At 44.9% G+C, this 12500-nt stretch overlaps 1 protein-coding gene across 1 annotated transcript in view; it reads right to left on the bottom strand.

Moving 5' to 3' along the window:
• Positions 1–12500, bottom strand: part of LOC134102367 (adhesion G-protein coupled receptor D2) — a 68138-nt gene that overhangs the window by 17210 nt on the left and 38428 nt on the right. The window lies entirely within an intron of this gene.

Below are 12500 nucleotides of genomic sequence, written 5' to 3'. Positions count from 1 at the left end.
CATTACTTAGAAGTGGATTGAATAGCAAGTGCACATAATTACTGCAACATAAACATACTTCAGAGCTCTGTCAATTCTGCTTTGATAGTTGTCTAGCACCGTGTGTCTTTCGGGGATCTTGGTGAGCTCTCCCAACACTGGCAAACCTCAAACCTCCTGCCGTCTGTAAATCACATGCAGAACTTTATGGAATGTGGTATTTAACTAAGTGAGACATCAGGTGTGCTCTTATATACACACACACACACACACACACACTGAGAGAGTATACTTCATACTTACACACATGTAACTTGCCATATACCACATGTTGAACAACTATGAGTTATTTTACACTTTATACACCCAGGTTATAAAAAGACACTTGGAACATTGTCAAGTATAAATCTTTAGATCTTTAAGAATGATCAAATTTAAACTCAACAAATTGAGCAAAACCTACTTATGATAAAATAACATCTAATGACTGCACATTTGAAATACTGTATTTTAACTAGAGAGAGTTAAAAAATAGATTCTCCGAATCTGATGAAGGTGTGAATGACAGGCCTCCCACGACACACCGACTGAAGGTTTTCCAATCAATTTTTCGGGTGGTTAACTGGAATACTGATGCCAAAAAATTTTAGCCTGCATTTATATTGCCTTCAGTGTCCAAAATAACACATTTTGTATACTGCCCGTATCACATACTGACACTTCTCAAAAACAGCCCTGGTTGAACAGTATACAATCTACTGTGCTTTATAAATAGACTTCATGGCATTCCAGTGCTTCTTGATGTGTGTAGTTATCCGAACCAGGCAAAATAAATATGCTTGTTCAATTGGAGCAGAGGAGGCGCTTGCGGTTTGTTTTCCTCTGTTCGCACTATTCTCCAAACATGCCAAGACATGGAACCACTTTAGGCGCACTCGAGGAGACGAGAATGCCCTCCGCTGCAAAAAGTACCAATTTGGAAACTCGAGCGGGGTACTGGAGGGGTGGATGTTTTTCCTTTGCTGAAGATGACGGCTAGAAAAAAAAATGTGCAAAAAGAACTAGGGGTTCACGTGTTTGAAGATCCTAATTAAAAATGTCATGGAGCTAAAAAGGCAATCTCCTGTTGTCATACATGCACACAGTCGCACTGGTGACAAGCAAAAGGGAATACGTTATTGATTTTTATAAATATTGAATTTATTTTTTTCTTCTGTTGTGGTAGGAGCATGCAAAATATAGTGCACGTTTGCAAATTACATCAAAGAATCTATATTATCATTATTTATCATGTCATCGTAATTGCCCTGGGGGAAGGACAGCAACCCACCCACCGACACACACACACACACACACACACAGTAGTAGCCTGTCAGTACTACGTTCTCTCACTGATGTCATGGTCCTGGGAGGATGTGTGTCAGGATTAATCTTTGCTCCTGAACAACACCTCCTGTCCCCTTCCCCCCCCCCACCCCCCCAAAAAAGAGGAGAAGGTGGGGTCTGACAGGCAGATCTCATCCTCTGTGTGCCGCACTGAAATCGCTCCATCGGAGCCTCTCCATCCGTCTCTGTCTCATCTGCATGGCGGATGTGGAAAAGGGGGATGAGGGGATGGATGGATAGAGAGATGGTAGGGAGGAGTGCAGTCCAGGGAAGAAAGGTCAGTGCATTCAAGGAGTCCATCACTCGAGGATGACAGACTAGAGCTCTCTGCAAGAGCTGAACAAGTCCTAAAGAGCAGGGGAAGTTGAAAAGTGGATGGGGGTGATATTGGGGTGGGGTTGGGGGGTATAGAGGGGCATCCTGTGTCTTAGTGGAAGGCTAATGCTACTATCTCTGGCTAGACCTTTGACCTCCACACACCAATGTGAGCACACACCAGTAATTTGATAGAGACAAATTTCTTCAACCTGAAATTGCTTGTTATCATTCAGAAAGAAAAGTCAGCTCCATGATTAACATGTATGTACGTACGTACGTGTCATGTCAGTCACTTTTTTTTTCAAAGAATTAATATAATTGTGGACCACACACATCAAATAAAAATGGCCATTGTGGTTGAAATGTAGGGCAGTGATTTCACTACCTAGTCTTGATTCTATTTATTTTTGAGAGGTAATTTTTCTCCAGCTATCATTCAGGGACACTATTGCATTGAGGAGGAGCATCACCAATGGGAACTGGAGAAACAAAAGCATGATGTGGCAGCTGGACTTCTCTCAAATCCCTGCAACCTAAATTTCACGTCAAAATGAAATATCAGGGGGAAAAGCGGCAACAGGTGAAGTGTAAAGTTAGCTATGGATTTTACTGTTGTAAAGGAGGTATTTACATTTCCCTAGTGCACTGCAGTAATGTTAACACATCAAGAAACATGAATGCTGCACCATCTAAGCTTATTCCCTTCAACTGAAGGATATTTTTCTGTATGTCTTAACTGTAAATAGTTTGATTTCCATTGCAAAACAGAACCTTTTGATTTCGATATTTTTGAATCAGCTTGTTCAATGCCCCCAGTTAAGGGAGGCATTAGAAAACACTTGCCTAATTCAACCTGGCTTCCTGTATAAACCACAGCCACTTCTGGTCCCCTCTCTGAATACCGATACAGATGTATCTGTAAAGATACAGAAAATGATGCCTTTGCACAACTCTAACACACACACACACACACACACACACACACACGCACACACACACACATGACCCTCAAATGAGAGGTAAGTTATCGATTGGACAATCAAATTTAAACATTACTGGGTATCTACAGTATGCGTAGCTTCTTATATCGTGTCAAGGCGATATAAGACTCTTCCTGAATTCAAAGGCTCTCGCTCTCAGCTCTGCGAGGAGTGCGTTCCTCCGCTGTCCTGTCCTGTGCTGGCCGAGGCTGAGGTAAACAGCTTTTAATAGCATCAGAAAAGAGCCAGCCTGTGAGGGCTGTGGTTTTGGCCCATCTGTCTGGCCCATTGTGTTTCGTTCCTCTGCTCAGAAGTGTCCAGGGGTGACAGCTGATATATGTGCAGAACAAAGTGCTTTGGCAAGCTCCAGGGAGGCTGCTGCACCGTTTCGTGTTGTCGTTTCATTTTTTCCCCTCGTTTTTTGACTATTTTCTTGTCATCTTTTTTTCCTTTCTTTGTGTGTGTGTGTGTTGGTGTGTGAGGATGCGTGAGTGTGTGTGTGTGTGTGTGTAATATTCCATCAGAACATGGTGCAGTTGTCTGAATCGTTGGTGGCTTGGGGCCAGCTGCTTGTGGGCTGCTCCATCAAACGTGTGCGGCTGCTTGTTGTGTTGCGGCTGCTGTCGCTGTCCTTTGAAAGGTTAGCATAAGCTATGCCAAAATTCTCACTGGAGGCAGGAGAATGCATCGTGGAAGAAAAGATGAGTCAAGAAGGAAAAATAGACACCACATATCTTCAAATTCCATGATGATTCCAGAGTTTTGCTTGTTTTTCTGAAAATCATAGCTTATGAATAACAGAAATCATATAATTTAACTGTACTCTTTATATATATATATATATATATATATATATACACACACACACACACACATACACACACACACACATACATACATATACATATGAGTAAATATACTGCACTCATTCAATCATGACAAAAGTAATGGATAAAAACAGGCTACTGTGAACTCTGCATATTATCAAACTGCTAACATGTGATTTGGTGGCAACATCCTGGCATCATGGCCTCTAATTCAGTTCCATCTGAATAGTGCCCAAACAAGCGGAGGGGAAATGGCATCAGAAACATTGTGGCCATCAAAGGGAGGAAACGCGGGCCCGTTGTTTTTACAGGGCACCAAGGGCACTCATTCATATTGTTTAGCGGACCTCGCGCTGCCACCGCCCCTCGCTTCACAAACAGAATGAGGAGGGAGGACTAAAAAGGATGAAAAATATGGCACACCATTTTGCAGGAATCGACCGCCAGACGTGTCATTTTTCAAAGTGGTGGGTGACCAGTACAAAATACTTCTTTATTAGGGGCGCTACAATTATATGCAACACTGTACAAGTATGAAATTATATTTTAGGGGTTTGGATTTCTTTGCAAAGAATGCTTGTTTTCATTGATAAATCTCCTTTTGAACAGTCTTCGATCATTTTAGAACCTACTGTACATGAGTCTCTGGCTGCATTGATGACCCTTCATGCTCCTACAGTACACTATTCTATGATTATGCAAAGCAGTGTTTAAAATGAGAGATGGAATATGAATTTTTGAGAGGGTTTTCCACATTCTGGAAGTAGACAAAAACTCTGTGGGTCCTGATGACTTGGCCTCCCCTCTCTCCTGGTCCCACTTTGAGAGAAACCAGGCTCTCCTGGATAATCACAGCCTAATAAGACAGAATATTGAAAGCAGGAGTGTACCGACCGGATCCTCTTTCTTCCCTCTCACTCTCTCCCTCTCGCTTTCTCGCTGCCCCAGAAAAATGTTTGCATATGGCCGCTCAAGATATCAGTAATTTCATAATATATCAATTAACTGTTTTTGTAAAAAAATGAAAAAAAACATTGGCTTGCGCATGTTCTCCATATTTGCTTTGGAAGCCCACTGAGGGTGTCTGCAGGCGCATACCGAAAATCTCCCGGCCGTGCCGGCAGCCCCAAAATCCTTCCAGAATCAGAGGTGGACCAACACGGGTACAGGCTTGCATTTCACACCCTCTCAAAATAAAATAACGAACACGACGCTTTGTTATCCCACCCATTTTCACACAGAAGTGTAAAACCTCAGAGAAGAGAATACCTCAAAAAGCTTTCTAGCTCGCTGCAGCTGTGCTTCTGTCTTTCAAACTTATATTTAAAAAAAAAAGCCCTTTGTAGGCAGCCATGGTACGGTTCTGGTGCGCACATTGGCACGCTGTACGCCTTTTATTCTCTTGTTCTACTTTGAGGCGGGTTTGTTTTTGTTCTTCCTCTTCTTGCTCCTCATGTTTTTTTGTCTTCTCCACTCACCCCCTCCCCCACACCCACCCTCACATCCCTCTTCAGAGGAAACTTCTGCGGCCTGCTGCACTCTCAGGTGTGCTGCTGTTTGCCGTGCCTGAGCATAGGAGAGGTGGAGAGGAGACGAGGCCTGGATATGGGGAGAGAGGGGTTGGTGGGTGGGTGGTGGGTGGGTGGATGTGAGGTGGAGGGTGGTGGTGGGTGGAGGGGGTCCTGCTTTCTAATGATCTTCCCTGCACCTGCACATCTGCTGCTGTTTTAATTAGCACTCCAAGGAGCTTCGTCAAGAGTAATCAAAAACATTGTCACTTATGAAGCCCCGGCATGAGGGGGAGGTGTGAGGGGGGGGTGAGGAGGAAGAATCAATACTTTTCATCAGAAAGAGGACAGGCCTGGATGTATAAGCAGAGGACTTAATTGCCTCATTGCAATAAACAATTCTTAAAAAAAAAAAACACACACACACACATACACACAAAGGGGGGTGGGGGATAGACCGTAAAAAACACCTTTTTCATGACTTCATTCCCTGTGGCTGGATCAATAACCTGGGGAGGTTTTCCTTATTGGCTTTTAGCAACATGTGGCGGCATTTTTGTATGGGGTACCTGACTCAATAACATTGCTGTGCTCTTTTTTTTATTTCTTCTATGGCTAAGAGAGAAGGGGGTGTGGGGGGCAGTGGGGAGTGAAAAGAAGATGAGAGGAGCAGAGAAGAGAGGAGATGAGACGAGAAGAGAGGAGAGGAGAGGAGAGGAGAGGAGAGCAGAGGAGAGGAGGGACGCGGCAGGCAATAGGTTTAGCAGCAGCCCCCCGCTCTGCCCCGTCTCTGGCTGGTGATTTATGCGGGGTGGATGACCTCTGGGGCCGTAACACGGTGATGGGTGACTGGCTCTCAACGGTAAGCTACTGGCACTTGACAAAGTGCCGGCAGCAGAATGAATTTACTTCTCTTTTCCTCAATCATCAACAGGCACTGCCCTGACCCCCATCTCGGTGCTGCTATAACAAGATCTCCCATCTCGGGGGCTGAAAAATTTACTGTCACATCTACTTTTCAATGAGCTCAAGTGAGCACTTCTTTCACCTTCAGTGAAGCAGGTGCCTGGCTAGTGAGGAGAGAGAAGGGGGGAGAGAGAGAGAGAGAGAGAGAGAGAATGAGAGAGAGAGAGAAACAGAAAGACAAAGACAGACAGAAAGGGAAGCCTGACGAAGGACCAGACACAGGAAGAGACCAAAGGAGAGTACGTAAGAGAGAGAGAGAGAGAGAGAGAGAGAGAGATGTCTGTCAAAGTCATAGAAGAGAGGGATAATGAGACTGAGTGAAAGAGAGCAAGAGAGAGAAGGTTACACGGGACAAAGGGAGAGGAGGCACCAGACTACAGTAGTGTAGTGCCCTTCATTTTTTGGTCTGGTGTCAATCCACCTCATCTTATCATCAGCCCCCCCCCCCCTCCAGCATTTGGCTGAGCTGATCTGTTTGCCTTCATCAACTTGATGACAAAGCCTGCGGGCTAGTTAAAGTTAATAACCCTGTGCGTTTTTGGGGTTTAATATATTGCCAATAAATCTTGGGGTGAGCATTGGGATTTAACCTTCCTCTCTTCTGATGGTGGTGACCACAAGGCCTGGGAATGTCATAGCAAGTGCACTAGACAACACCCGCCAGCCCTCACCCCCTCCCACCTCACCCTCTGAAAGACAATATTATAAACACTGTCTGCTCTCACTGTGGATTTTAAAAATGATTCTTTGTTTAGCGTCAATTGCCTTCCCGCCATCTTTTTTTATTTCCAAAAAAAAAAAAAGGCAAAAAATCAATTGGCTACAAGAGGCCGTTAAAGTGGCACTGTGCTCCCAGGCCACGGGCCGATAAATCTCTGTGGCGCATCAATGTGCTAAAATGCATAATTTTCTTAAGCAGGCGGTTTTAAATTACTCCGTTTTATATCGGGCGCTTCATCATGGTGACGCAGACACACTAGTGGTTATAATTGAAAATAAAAAAGCCATTAAAACACATTCAATAAGCCAGTGGAGAATTGACAAAGCCATAAAAGGGCTTCCTGAATGTGGAGAGGGGAGGTGGGAAGTGTTGAAGTGTTGAAGAAGCGAGGGGGTGGGGTGGAGTGGCGTGGGTGTAGATCTCACAGCCAGTGAGCTCCAGAGCTCCTTTTTGTGTCACCAACACAGCGCTACCAACCAATGGAGACCAGGCATTTGTCCCTGTCTTTGGATTGTGTACCATCTCTTTCTTTAACCTCTTCCTCTCTCTCTCTCTCTCTCTCTCCCTCTCCCTCTCTCACACATCCTGCCAGTCAGCTTGAATTGTGTTCACAGAAATCAATGATTTTTCACTGTCCAAACCCAAACAGATCAAGCAGAAGAAGAGCTGCAATCGTTTGATGATTCTGATAGCTATGGAGGACCATATAACTGACAACCGATCAATGCCTGACCTTTATCTAGACAGCTATCTGTAGAGAAAGTCTTTAGATGGCAAATAAAACACAGGAACATACACATTGATCACAAATCAAACATCAACTTATCAGATTCACTTGCCATCAAGATTTCACGCTCTTCTGGTGGCATTTTACTATTATTTTTGTTTTCTGATGTTATTTCTATATTAACATTCCTGTGTAAACACTGTTCAGATGCATGGAAGTAAAAATTCAATACATGTGCCTGTGAATGCCTATTCGTGCAACTATGTCCGTAGTACAAAAATAAAATGCCACGGTGGCTTGCGGCTTCTTTAACTTTCAGTTCTCCTAGGAGCATCCCTCCTTTACCTCCCGGCCCCTGGCTATTGCCTTTCTCAATCTGTCCCTGGAGGAGCAGGAGTTATGGCCCCTGTCGATTGAGGAGAAAGGGATGTTATTCCCTTGTCACCCTCAGCCGGTCCGCCAGCCTCCCTGGCCTGATCTATGGTCACGGCAGGCCTGGGCAGAGCTGTCTTGATGCGCCATTGGTTTAGAGGGCTGTCAGCTCGTCCCGCTACCTGCACCCCGACTCACCTCTCCTCTCACCCATCTTACAGCCTGCACTCCTCAACCCCATCCACCCCCACCCCAACCCCCATTCCATCACCCACCCCCAGCCACCCTCACTGCCTTTACACACACACACACACACACACACACACACACACACACACACACACACACATACACACACACAGCAGTCCCTAGGGCCGCAGTGACACGGTGTGTCGGTGGAGGTCACCTCTAAGAGATAAGAGGGACAGTAAGAGGGACTGATAGGTGGCCTTGAAGAGGCTGCCAAAATCAGAAGGGGTCAACTGTACAACTGCACTTGGGGTGAGGCATTTCAGATGCATGGTTTGCTAATGACAGAGAAAAAGGACAGTGTGTGTGGCAGACTGACAGAGTGAGAGAAAAACACACTGAGAGAGAATGAATGACAGAAGCTGAGAGAATAAAACAGAAACAGAGAGGAAAGAGAGAGAGAGAGAGAGACAGAGAGAGACAGAGAGAAAAAGAGTTTCAGCAGCAGATTCAGTGGGTGCCAGAGAGCCAAGAATTCCATTAATGCTGTAGCTGCTCATCACCAGAGGGCTGCCTGCATGGCCAGCACGCCTGTTTACAAGACATCTGTCAGGAATTAGCACCGTCCAGGGTGAGGAGCGGAGGTGAGGAGAGGGAGAGGAGGAGGAGACCAAAAGAGGGAGGAGAGCGCAAAGGACGGGTGTGGAGGAGAAACAGGGAGGAGGACGGGAGAGGAAAGGAGAGGGGAGGGGTTCCAGACGGGCACATCATCGCCGTCTGACTCAATACACTCCAACTTTCAGATTCTGACGCCCCGCACATTACCAAAAAGAGAGAGAGATAGAGAGAGAGAGAGAGAAAACACTCCACTACCAAGACTGCACTGTACAGTACCACACAGAAACACATCCTTCTTCTCCTCCATTTCCCTCTCTCTCTTTCATCTGACTTGCTAAGTGGCAAGCGTCTGAGATGCCAGTGGCCAAACTCCACCCAGCCACGGCACCGGTGGCACCAGGCCGGATTGGCGGATGGGATGAATAAGCAGATGGAGAGAGGGAGGAAAAGACGAAAGGAATTTCACGGGGCACACCTTACGGCCATCCATCATGTCCAACCAGCTACCGCCCTCGCCACCGCTAACCCCATATCCCATACATATCCCTATGGATAATGTACACGGGCTCCTAAACAGGTAGAGTATTCCACTCGGAGCTTGCAATTTATTACATTTGACATCTCTCCCCCATTTCCTGCTGTTGTTTTTTTTTCATGTTTTATATATGTTTTGAATACCTTTCCTTGGATTTTAAACTTTCAAGAGAGTGTGCAGAATGAATAATTGCAGGGAAAGCAACAGTGGCAGCATGCTTGAATGTGCTATAAAAACGGACTTGTGTTAAGAAAAGCGAATTGTAAATATTTTCTTTCCCATATAACCCAAACAAACAGACAAATAGAAATATTTCAAAGCAAATAAATATGGCTGAAACTTTTTCTTTGTCATTTTGGCCTAGTCGTGTCATTCAAAAGTAATCCGAGGGGGAGAAGAGTAGAAGAGAGTGGAAAGAAGGCTAAAGAGAGAAAGAGAGAGAGAGAGAGAGAGAGAGAGGGAGAGAGCAGGAGCACAAGAGAGGAGAAACAGGAATGTAAACAAACAGAACGCAATAACACATTGGGCGTAGTGTTTATTTGGGTATTTACACGGCAAGCTACAATCAAGTCCTCAAAGCGCCTGACACAAGAATGACATATCCCTGCTCTGGTCTCTCCCATTTACTAAACATACTCTGGGTAACATAAGGCTCGGAGCACTAACACACACACACACACACACACACACACTCTCTCTCTCTGTCTCTTTTTCTATCTGTCACTCTCTCTCACACACACAAACTCTCTCTTTCTATTTCTCTCTCTCTCACTCTCTCTCTCTCTCTCACACACACACACACACACACACACAGATGAACACATTTGGTCCAAGGTCAAGTCCAGTTATTTGTCAGAGAAGTAGAGAATGAAGAGGTTTATGAAAACAGGAGGGGGGAAGGTGAGGGAGAATGTGTTTTGTATTGACTTAAGGGTCCTGGTTTGGCACAGCCAGATGTAGTGTTCTTAGCAAATCACATTTGATCATGAAGACACTGAACACACACAAAGAAACACCACTCACAGAGATGCACAAACACAGGGCTGGGATGGAGTCCAATGTGATTTGCATTTATTGCTGTAATTTGTACAGATTGTTTTTTTTCATAATCATATTCATCAATTATGGCTCATGGTGTTATTTAATTAGGAACATAAATCTGTACAGTAAATGTTCACTGAATTTATTGAATCAAAGGTTTTCAGTGCGGAATGCATTACTATATTAGTTGTCTCAATAAAAAAAATACTGAAGATGTTATACTGCATATATTTGATAATCAATACATTTTTATTTCTCATTTAGGACTGGTAATTAAATTACTGCGCCCGGGGCAGTAAAACGAGAAAGCAATGACATTATAACTACATGTGTGAGGAGAGGAAGAAGAATGAACTCACAAAACACTGAACAATGACACAGTGACATGAATATTCTACAAAGGCACATTCACACTTGTCTTTCCCATTAGTCTGTCAAGTGGATGATAGAAGACAATAAAAAAAAAGATACAAAACAAACAAACAAACAAACAAAAGACAGAATTCAATAAGTACAAACAATAGAACATAAACCACCTTCACATCCTGCTGTGATAACACTGTATATCCACTAACTATACAAAATGTCCACGTACAGTATCAACTAGACAGCCCTCCTACAATTGACGCAAAGCCGCTTGAGCTGGGATGCGAGGGGATTGCTTTGGTATAGGCAGTGGCTTGGGTAAGGTTTTTTTAGGGGCTTGGGGGCTGAAGGTATAGTTGGGAGTGGTGGTGGTGGTGTGGGTGGAGGGGTCTACGTGTGTGGAGTGTGGAGCACAGAGCCTCCCAGATGATCCCAGGCAGGCGGATGCTGTAATCTCTCCTGGGCGTTTACAGAGAGCAGGAATCATATGCCATGTCAATGAATCACCGTAAACATGCGTGACAACTCCCTTACCACTGTACTGTGATGACCCCCCTCCCCTCATTTTCCTCAGCACACACACACACACACACACACACACACACACACACACACACACATACACACACACACACACACACACACACACACACACACACACACACACACACACACACACACACACACACACACACACACACACACACACACACACACACAGACCATCAGACAGGGGGCTTGGGTTTTGGGGAAGATCTGGGTGTAATCTACAATTGCATGCAACACAGCAAAGCCCCCTCTATTTAGACACTGGAACCTCTAATTGCATTCCCGTGCGGCGGAGGACCATGTGTTGAGACGCGGGGGCCAGGGCTGGAGGCGGGAGGCCACGTGTACACTGTGCAGCCCTGACATACAGGACGCTATGCTGAGCTCTGACATTTAGCGTGGGGACGGGGGGGACGAGACGGCAGGGGGGGGGCATTTCAAAAGACGCCTTATGATAGACAACTACAATCTGTGGTATTTGAGCCTGACATTCCTTCTAAAAACGTGTATAAAAATGAGCCTGGAGGTAAATGGAATAATGACAATAAGACCTAAATAGCATAGTAAATTACAAACCAAGCTTCTAAAAAAAAGGCCTGGGCAATAAAAGAAAAATGACAGTGGTAAGTGTCAGCAAAAACTTACTGACAATAGACGCATACATAGATGCCACTTGGTTTTAAACTTCTACATTCAATGGAGACCTAGCTAATTCCATATGCCACATAGAGAGTAAAATAGATTTTCAATATCCTAGTCTACAGATTCAATCAATACAGCACAAAATAAAGACTGAATGGTAACTTGTCCTTTTCGTTCAGTGCCGCCATCCCTTTTGCTTCTATTGGCCAATGCAGGCACCCTCTCCCTAAGGAGTTAAAGGTATAAATTGATCAAAGGCGCCCATAAACGAGGGTGAGTTTTTTTCCCTCTCTCTTCTTTCTTGCTGCGTTTAAAGAATTACTTGACCTTGTAGATAACAGACACAGCGATCAGTTAGGAGCTGTGGAGCTGTTTATTGTGGAGTGAAAGCCATCTGTTACGGTGCCAGGTCCTTCACATGGGCCTACAGATGCTGCCATTGACTGGGCTCTTGGGTCGCTCTCTCTGTCTCTCTCTCCCTCTCTCTCTCTCTCTCTCTCTCTCTCTCTCTCACACTCACTCTCTCTCTATGTAGTTCCACAAATCCCTCAATGTGTTGAGACCCCCACCCACCCACTTCCATTCTCTAACCCCTACGACCGACGTTGACGGTTCTTAAAAAATCGCCCCGGTATTAAAAACAAATATTCCATCATTGCGCGGGTTTGCATGGCATTACCGGCACGGCGCGTGTCTCGTCAGAATGATTAGTTACAGCACTTGTGCTGGAGAGAGTCTCGCGACGGCATCTGCATACTGCAGCGCTCGACTCGACA

Source organism: Sardina pilchardus, chromosome 15 (assembly GCF_963854185.1).
Source record: "Sardina pilchardus chromosome 15, fSarPil1.1, whole genome shotgun sequence".
Lineage (NCBI taxonomy): Eukaryota > Metazoa > Chordata > Actinopteri > Clupeiformes > Clupeidae > Sardina > Sardina pilchardus.
This window is presented reverse-complemented; position numbering and strand designations above follow the sequence as displayed.